We start from the raw sequence: 9,456 nt of genomic DNA, 5'->3' as shown, positions 1-9,456 counted from the left end.
ACCGCCTCACCTCTGCTTTCTCCTTGCTGGCTGCAGTTAGGCCGTCTCACAGTTTTGTTCAGCCCTGAACATACCAGCTCAGACCTGCCTCAGTGCTTTGAAGCCTGCTCTCCTCTCCGCTGGACGCTCAGTCGAATCGTCACATGCAGGCTCCTATTTCTGCTGGCACTGCCACTCCGAGAGATGCCACTCCTGCTCTAAGCCCAGGCAGCACTGACCACTCTCTGAAGCTACAGCACATGTTTGCCTCCTGAGTGTTTCTTCCTCAAGTAGAATATGAGCCCCTGGACACAAGGACTGTATCTTCGTCCTGAGTGGATGACCAGGACAAAGCTACGCATAGCAGGGGCTAAATCATATTTGTGGAAGAATGAACCCACCCCTTGCCTAGCGCTCTCAGCTAAACGGAGCCCTCCACTGGCCAAGTGCAAAGTCCTTTTGGTTTTTGTGAATATATAAAAACAGACAACTAAGACGTTACAATGTTTTCCTGTTATAGGCACACCTAAATATGCAAACTGATCCCTTTTAAAGAGGGTCATCACTTTCTTTACCTTAGAAACAGAGAAAAGCGCTTTTGTTTTTGTATTTTAGAAAATTTGCTTTCAAAGTTCCCGTAATCCCATTTCATAACATTTTTTAATAAATCAGGAACTTGGGCTGGGCGCGGTGGCTCAAGCCTGTAATCCCAGCACTTTGGGAGGCCGAGACGGGTGGATCACGAGGTCAGGAGACCGGGACCATCCTGGCTAACACGGTGAAACCCCGTCTCTACTAAAAAATACAAAAAAACTAGCTGGGCGAGGTGGTGGGCGCCTGTAGTCCCAGCTACTCGGGAGGCTGAGGCAGGAGAATGGTGTGAACCGGGGAGGTGGAGCTTGCAGTGAGCTGAGATCCAGCCTGGGCGACAGAGCGAGACTCCGTCTCAAAAATAAATAAATAAATAAATAAATAAATAAATAAATAAATAAATAAATAAATCAGGAACTTTTGGCTGGGTTTTTAGTTTAGCAGTAAAAGTCATCAGAGAAAAATAATGTAAATTATTTTCTCATTGAACGTGCCCTTGCTTGGGAGTAAGGGTGTTATCTTCATTGTGATATTAAATTACTGCTTTGGCTGCTGTATTACTCAAGAAACTACCCAACTTAACTTCAAAAACTAAAAGGGGAAAAACATACAACGTGCTTAGAAAAATCACTTAAAACCACATCTATATTCCTGGGCCCTGATTTAACATCAAAAATACCCATGTCTTTCCTAATCACAGACAATTTTCTCCACTGCTTTGCCCATGAGATCCCAGCTAAGAGCCCAGAGAGAATGCCAGGAGGGGCAGACCCTCCCTGCGGGAGGCAGAATGGCAGAGCGGGTTTCCTTTTTACCTGGCGCACTGCAGGGGTCCAGGGTGCCTTCTGCTGTGTCATCGCTCATCTGTGCCCGGGGGTCTGTCCCGCTCCTCAAAGTCAACAAAGCGGGTCCTTTGCTCCCACTTTTAAGCATGAAGGGGAGGCGGCTGGCTGGAGAGAACAACAGGGATATGACATTAGCAGTAAGTTCTACTAAATACACCGTTAAGAGTCGGGAGCAGGGCTCTTCTGAAAACCTCGTCTGGGATGGGTAATTTACAGAGGTGAGTGCCTGGGGCTCCCATTGGCCCTTCAGGTTGGGCACTCTGGCACCATTACAGATGGTGTGACTCAGGGTGCGGAAGGCAGCTGGCGTCAGGATGCCGGGCTGCAAAACAGGTCCTAAAGCTTGATTCGGAGCCACGGAGACCAGAAACTCCTGTTAGCCAGAACGCCCTGCTCCTGGTCTTGTCTGGGGGACTCTGCGAGTTAGCTGTTTGGAGGGAGCCTTAAGTCACTCTCCATTTTTGGAGGTTTTCCCAAGAGGATTTTAGTTCAGCCTGTGCTTTCTAGAGCCTCCAGCCAGGCCCAGATGGTGAGGGATGTGAGCGTGTGTGTCTCAGTAAGGTCGGGTCAATGAGATGAAGGTAAGAGGAGAAACGAAGATGAAAAGTGAGACTCAGGAAGCCCCTTTAATGCCTGCTGAGCTATGTTCAGCTCAGGCACAAGCCTGTTCAGAACAACCCAGAAATTGTGCTAATTGATTCATCAGACCAGTGAACCTCTAATGCATTTTCGTGACGGTCGTGCCTGTGTTATATTGTCTGTGCCTTCGTGTAAAATGCTTTAGCATGAACAGCGGGATGTAGGAGTGTGCTGGTTGGTTTTAGTCTGCATCCTAGGGGTGATTGGTGAGTACCTGGGGCACCCTGAGCAGTGACACACTTCACAAGTGTTTAATCTTTGAAAGAAACATCCAATTCTTGGACCCCACGGGTGGCCACTGTGAATTCTTCACTGGTCTTTACTACGGATGGGCCCTGGAAGGTTTGTAACCAGCAGAATGGATGTCAATGTGGTTTTTCAGTGGTGAAGTGAGTGGAAGTCAAGGAAGGGGCACGGGCTGGAGTGTTCTGGGCTCCACTGTGGTGGTCTGAAGGAGGAAAAGGGTTCTATCATTCTTCCCAGCACCGGGAGCTGTGCATGGAGGGGTGTGACATCGGTGGGACTTAGAGGTTAACTGGACACTGCTACGGGGATGATCCTGACCTGCCTTGAAGGACCGTTTCATGAAAAGTGATGAGCCGAATGCCCGGAGAGTAGGCTACTCATCAAATCTACAGCATGCCATGTGTGGCTTGCTGCCTGCACCCCTCCTGATGTGTGCACGTGCTGCGGGGCTTGTCTGAGACTTCCTTCACCTAGAAGGTACCCCTGGGAGCGAGGTTGCAGGAAAGGAGCTCTGTGCTGTCTGCCCAGCTCTAACTGCTGGGCCCCTGGCATCTTCCATTAAGAACTTGTTGGTTGTAAAACACCAAAGAGGCCTGGGTTAGTTTTGCAAATTCAGCTTTTCTGCTGTTGAAAGTAATTTGCTACAATAAACATGAATTAAAATGTCAAAGCATGAGGAACATTTTAACTTTCTTTCTTTTTTTTTTTTTTTTTTTTTTTTTGAGGCGGAGTCTAGCTCTGTCACCCAGGCTGGAGAGCAGTGGCACCATCTTGGCTCACTGCAAGCTCCGCCTCCCGGGTTCACGCCATTCTCCTGCCTCAGCCTCCCGAGTAGCTGGGACTACAGGTGCCCGCCACCATGCCTGGCTCATTTTTTTGTATTTTTAGTAGAGACGGGGTTTCACCGTGTTAGCCAGGATAGTCTCAATCTCCTGATCTCATGATCCGCCCGCCTCGGCCTCCCAGAGTGCTGGGATTACAGGTGTGAGCCACCGCGCCCGGCCCGTTTTAACTTTCTTTAAAAATACATTGTAGATTTTTATCTCCCCTTTGCAATCTGAAATGCTTTCTAGTGAGGCAAGGATGGGCTCAGGTTTCAGTTATCCAGTGGAAGTTGCCATGGCCTTGGTCATTACCAAGGGAGAGTGCCACACACATGAACTCAAAGTCAGTGAGGCTTGAGACCACGTTCTAGACCTATACCCTCAGGGTCCCAGCCTTGCAGTAAAACCATAAAGGAGAAGATCACAAGTGCCCGTGGTGTTCAGACTCTGGGGAATCCTACCCTTCTAGCAGAACTCACTCCCCCAGGGCACCTGCAATGTGAATTTACACAAGTAAATGGAGGAACGACTGGGCAAATTTTCCCAGTTACCATGCATTAAGAATATGCTTGTTTCCATAGGGAGTGACCAGTGACTAGAAGAAATAAAGAAACTACCTTCAGAGGTGACGTAGGGCTTAATTCCCACAGTGAGACAGTGGCATGTGGGGCTTAGCATTGTCCGTTTTCACAAGTGTATCGGGAAGCTTGCTTGCACTACAGAGGATTATTAGATTGGGAACTACTACACAACATGCTCAGAAGAGCTGGCCTGTGTGCGTGACCGCAAAGTCTTGGGACCAGGAGATGGGGGAGGATGGCTGATGGAAAAGGTTTGATGACAAAGAAGATCATTGGAGGAAAGAAGACCAGACCTACCCCAAACACTGATGCTTTCTAAAAAATGTTCAATCCAGTCCTCTCTATCAGGGGAGAAACAGGACTTCTGTGTACAGTGTGTCTGAGTGTAATTATCAACTGGTGTTTTCAGATCTCTGTATCTCTATTCTTGCATTTGATACATAATTAATAGAAGAAAGCTGAGGTCACAGAAGTTTGAAATGAAAGATTATATGACAATCAATTATAAATAATTTCTAAGTCCTATGTATAGCTATTAGAACGCTTTATTGCTGAGGAAGATTTTTGATATGTCATAAGTATTTTGGATTGAAGCTCATGTCATACATTACAAAATACTTTAAGCCTGCCCTACTGAGGTGTGATAGATACATAAACTGCCCATGTAATAGGGAGGGTACCTGTGTGAGCTCTAATACATGAATATGTGCATGAAACCATTATCACCACAACATTCTGAGTAATTAGAGTTGTGTGGAAACAAAAACCAAAACTAGCCAAATGCCCTAATGCATATCTGCTTTGGAAACTCCTGAGTACCACCAGGCAGCTCAGTGTTCATGCCTCGTACACAGAGCCAAGCTCTGCTTGCGCAGTCAGGCTTTCCTATTGACACCCACCCCGACTTGCTGGGAGCCTGCAGAGTGGGTGGCATGCCTTAGCCACTCCTGCCCTCTGTGGGGAGAGCCGGGGAGGGGAGTCACGAGTTTGCCATTTCTGAACCTCCAGGCCGCCAGTCCTGTGAGTCTGATCATGTACATTTCTGTCAGGTTTCCGCACATTCAAATGATTTCTGAATCTAAACATCTAGGCCAAGCTTTCTTTCCAAAATAAGAGGAATAGACAGAGATCGACACTCAGCTGCAGGTCAAAATAAATTCAAGGCTGCTAGGTGGTGTGGCAACCCCAGGGGCTGGGCTGGGGCAGCCAGGGGAGGGGATCCCCCTGCACGAATCCAGACACAGCAGCCCCATTCACAGCCCATCCACAGGGGTGTCCCAGGGGTAGAGCCTGGAGGATGCCAAGGAGTTAGTTTCAGTCAGGGAAACAGGAACTAAACTGCAAAGAAGATAAAAATCCATGAATCCATGCCCTAAAGAAACAGGAGTCTGTGCAGCCAGTGGATGCAGCCCCAGAGTCTCAGGCAGGAGAAGGGTGACTGTTCAGTGGACAAAATGGTGGCTGATTGTGGCCCAGTCCCAACCCGCAGTGACAGAAGAACGTGTTGAACCTGGGGGCAATGGTCTGGGGCTCCACCACTGGGGCACACCCCCTTCCCCATCCCAGGGCAAGTAGAACACCCCTCAGTGGGTTGTTCCCCTTGCTCTCTGCAAAGCCCTAAGGAGCACAAAGACCCGGTGTGAACTGAGAGCTCTGGGTATATGGAGGCGCACGGAGCAGGGTGGGAGTGCCTAGGCAGGAGCCCACGGGCCACGAGGGTGGAGTGTTGGCTTAGCCTGCAGGGGCGGCTGCCTGAGGACCCCTGAGGGAGGCTGCGGTGCAGCGGGGCTCAGTGAGCAGGTGCGGCTGGCCCTGCTCACACTCACGTGGGCTGTGCAGCCAGATGGGCCTGCACCCTCATTCAGTCGCAGCAGGTGGTGAGGCTTAGGGACATACAGGTGACACACAGGTCTGGGATAAGCAATCGTATTTTTATACAGAAGAAAATCAGGATTTAAAAATGTTTAATAGTAAAATAAAAACATTAGTCCTATAACCATATGCTGCCCACGCACTCAAAAGTCAGCCAACAGAAGTGGTGTGTGCATCAGCTGAGCATTGTATAAATTCGAGCCAATGTTATATTTAGATTTTTTATTTTCCCCAAATCGACCATTCAGGAGGTTCCAGGAATGTTGTGTTTTGGTCAGCGAAAAGACCACATTCCCCCAAATGAACCTGTAGAGAAGTAATAGAATCCAAGGGAATGAAGGGGAGAAGGAGGTGAGAGAGGCAAAGAGAGACATGCACCCATGCACATGCATGTACACGTGCATGGTGTGAACACACCTGTGCACACACACAGACTCTCTCAGTGTGTCAGGGGCTGGTGTATGGATAATGGATCAGGTGGGTTCAGTCCAGGAAAGAAGAAGGCAAGTTACCTGCTGCACAGAAAGAAGAAGACCCTCAGTCACTCAACACTGGGGGGAACGTCCCTCTTCCGGGCACCGTGGTCAGAGGGCACGGGTTAGACCCTAATTTCCTGTCTGTGTGCCCTCTCCTATGGGAGCACACAAGTTACTGCTGCACATTACCTTCTCCCCAACTTTCTTCTGTCCTACCAGACAACCAGGTCTCCTCTTCTTATCTATACCCTGCCTGGGAGCTTTATGTAACAGTAAATGCATGTGTATTGTCCACGGAAGCCTCCCCTCTGGCTCCTGCACTAAAGTACCCCTTATACATTGAGGATAACCAATTACAATGGAGCTGTTCTGACAGAAAGACCTCACAACGTTGCCAAGCCTCAGAGCGGGTTCTACCTTGCAGACTGGATGAAGCCCAGGTGCCAGGGCTAGTTTTTGTAGTACAGACAGGGTTTCACCGTATTAGTCAGGCTGGTCTCAAACCCGTGACTTCGGGTGACCCTGGCCCCAGCTGCAGAGTTCTCTGCTCCTGGAGTGAGAGGCCTTCTGGGTGCTAAGACATGGAGCCCTGGGTTCTGAGTCTCCACAAAATTCACAAAATATTGACTCATAATTGATTTGCTGATGAAACTCACCATATGACTGTTTTACAGCATCTTCCTCTCTTTTCTTCTCTAACTTGCTCGTACATACTGCAGGGTCACGCAGAGAGGACATTTCAGGATTAAATGCAAGCTGCCTGGGCCTTCCAAGGAAGTGGGATCCAATGTGAAGGATCTGAAACTGACTGCACACCTTATCTTCTAATAGAAAGGCAGAGGCAGTGGTATCGTTTGTTGTAAACATGCTTTAAAGGATTCATTCTGAGAAAAAGATATTGAAATTGATGATTAGCATCATCAGTGACTTGGGAGCAGTTTCAATGGAATACTGGAGAAATGAACCCGTTTGAGAAGAGCAGAGTGATGACAACATTTGCATAAAGGATTAAGAGTGCAAAGCCCTGAAGAAGAACGGAAGACCTTTATTTCCCCCCCCCGCCTTTAGGAAAAAGGGGTCCTGGGTGTGGATCAAGAGAATTCTGTCATGAAGAAAAGCAAGGGAGAGGAGGAACTCAGGATGGCTCTGAGCATCAAAATCAAATGAAATGAAATATCTGTGAGTCAAAATATTTTATTTTTATTGACTATTTTTGATTTTTAAAGAAAGTCACTCTTAAAACCATGGTAAGAAGATACATAAAATTCATCATTGTAAGCATTTCAGAGTGAGGCATTAAGCACCTTCACATTGATCAGCCGTCACCACCGTCCATCCCCAGAACTCTTTTCATCTTGCAAAGTGGAAACTGTGTCCCCATTAAACACTAATTTCCCATTCCTCTCTTCCCTCATTTCTTGAAAACCACTATTCTACTTTCCGTTTCTATGCAATTGACTTCCCTAGGTGCGTCAAGTAAGTGGAACCCACATTATTTGTTTTTGGTGTGACTGTCTTATTTCACTTAGCACAGTGTTCTCAAGATTCATCCATGTTGCAGCCTGTGTCAGAATTGTCTTCCTTTTTAAGGCTTAGTAATATTTCACTGGATGGGCACACTACAATCTGTTTATCCACTCCTCCACTGAGGGACACTTGACTTCCTTCTCCCTTTGGGCTATTGTGATAATGCTGCTATAAAAATGTGTACAGCCCGGGCACAGTGGCTCATGCCTCTAATCCCAGCATTTTAGGAGGCCAAAGTGGGTGGATCACCCGAAGCCCCGAATTTGAAACCAGCCTGACTAATATGGTGAAACCTTGTCTCTACTACAAAAATTAGCCGGGTGTGGTGGCATGTGCCTGTAATCCCAGCTACCCGGGAAGCTGAGACAGAAGAACTGCTTGAACCTGGGAGGTGGAGGTTGCACTGAGCTAAGAACGCACCACTGCACTCCAGCCTGGGTGATAGAGGGAGACTCCGTCTCAAAAAAAAAAAAAAGTGTACAAATATCGTTTTGAGTCCCTGCCCTCATTTCTTTTGAGTATATATCCAGAAATGGAATTGCTGGATTATTCAGTAATTCTGTGTTTAATCTTTTGAGGAACTGGCAACTGTTTCTTGCAATAGTTGCACTGTTGTACATTCCCACCAGCAATGCACAGGGGCTCCAGTTTGTCCACATCCTCGCCAACTCTCATTGTTGCCTGTCTTTTATTTAATGGTTTGTTTCAATCACAGCTGTCCTCATGGGTGGGGAATGGTAATGTTTGGGGATGTCGAGCAACCATTCATGTGCTTGCTGGCCATCTGTATATCTTCCTTGGAGAAACATCTACTCAAGTCCTTTGCCCATTCTGAATCAGGATGTTTGGGATTTTTTTTTTTTTTTTTTTTTTTTTTTTTTTTTTTGTGGTTGTTGAGTTGTAGGAATTCTTTGCATAGCCTGGAAAACAATCCCTTATCAGTTATATGACTTGTAAATATTTTCTCCCATTCCATGGTTTACCTTCTCACTCTGTTGATTGTGTCCTTTGATGCACGAAAGTTTTTAATTTTGATAAAATCCACCTTCTTGCTTTCTTTTGCTGCCTGTGCTTTTGATATCATATCCAAGAAATCATTCCCAAATTCAAAGTCATGATGCTTTTTCCCTATGTTTTCTTCTAAGAGTTGCATAGTGGTCCATTTCAAGTTATTTTAAAAAATGTGTCACAATTCATGAATTTGCATGTCATCCTTGTGCAGGGGCCTGGCTAATCTCTGTGTCGTTCCAATTTTAGTAAATATGCTGCTAGAGCGAGTACTAAAAGAAAATTCTTGAAAAAATACATTATCATAAATAGATGAAAATAAATTTTGTTTATAACACACTGTCCCAAATCCCCAGAAGAAACGAAGGGTCCTGTTCCTAGAATGCATGCTTGTGTTTATATACCCAAACCCCCACCTTTTCCCCCAGACAAGACATAGGAGAGCGTTTCCTGGAGAAGCTGAACTGTAACAAAGAAAAGACCTGCAGTCATTGAAGTTTAGGGGGTCATCCCCTGCATCCTTCACCAGAGTTTCCAGTCTGCATTTTAGTGCGTTGCTCTTACATAAGGAAGAATGACTAAGGATAACAAGATAACCAAGGAAAGCTTCCAACAAGAATGACTGAGGCTAAAATAATAAACAGTAAAAGGAAACTTGGAAAGAGACCATACAGGGAGGAAAAAAAGTTCTTAAAACTATAATATTCTCAGAGGAAAAAGAAGATATTGCATTCATGTTAAAAAAAAAAAAAAGAATGTAAGAATGTTATAAAAGAAGCAAGTGAAGAACAATAGAGGGGTTTTGGAAATTGAAAATGGAATATTACAAATTTTAAAAACCAGCAGTTGGAAGTATAAAAGTGAAGAA

At 46.2% G+C, this 9,456-nt stretch overlaps 1 non-coding gene across 1 annotated transcript; it reads right to left on the bottom strand.

Annotated features, from left to right (window-relative positions):
* Positions 1-8,757: 8,757 nt before the first annotated feature.
* Positions 8,758-8,861, bottom strand: LOC115897095. The gene has a single exon (XR_004057042.1). It is a non-coding gene; the product is annotated as a U6 spliceosomal RNA (small nuclear RNA).
* Between the last annotated feature and the right edge of the window lie 595 nt (positions 8,862-9,456).

The sequence above is a fragment of the Rhinopithecus roxellana genome, chromosome 4, assembly GCF_007565055.1.
Source record: "Rhinopithecus roxellana isolate Shanxi Qingling chromosome 4, ASM756505v1, whole genome shotgun sequence".
Lineage (NCBI taxonomy): Eukaryota > Metazoa > Chordata > Mammalia > Primates > Cercopithecidae > Rhinopithecus > Rhinopithecus roxellana.
The sequence above is the reverse complement of the archived record's forward strand: the minus strand, read 5'-3'. Positions and strand labels throughout refer to the sequence as shown.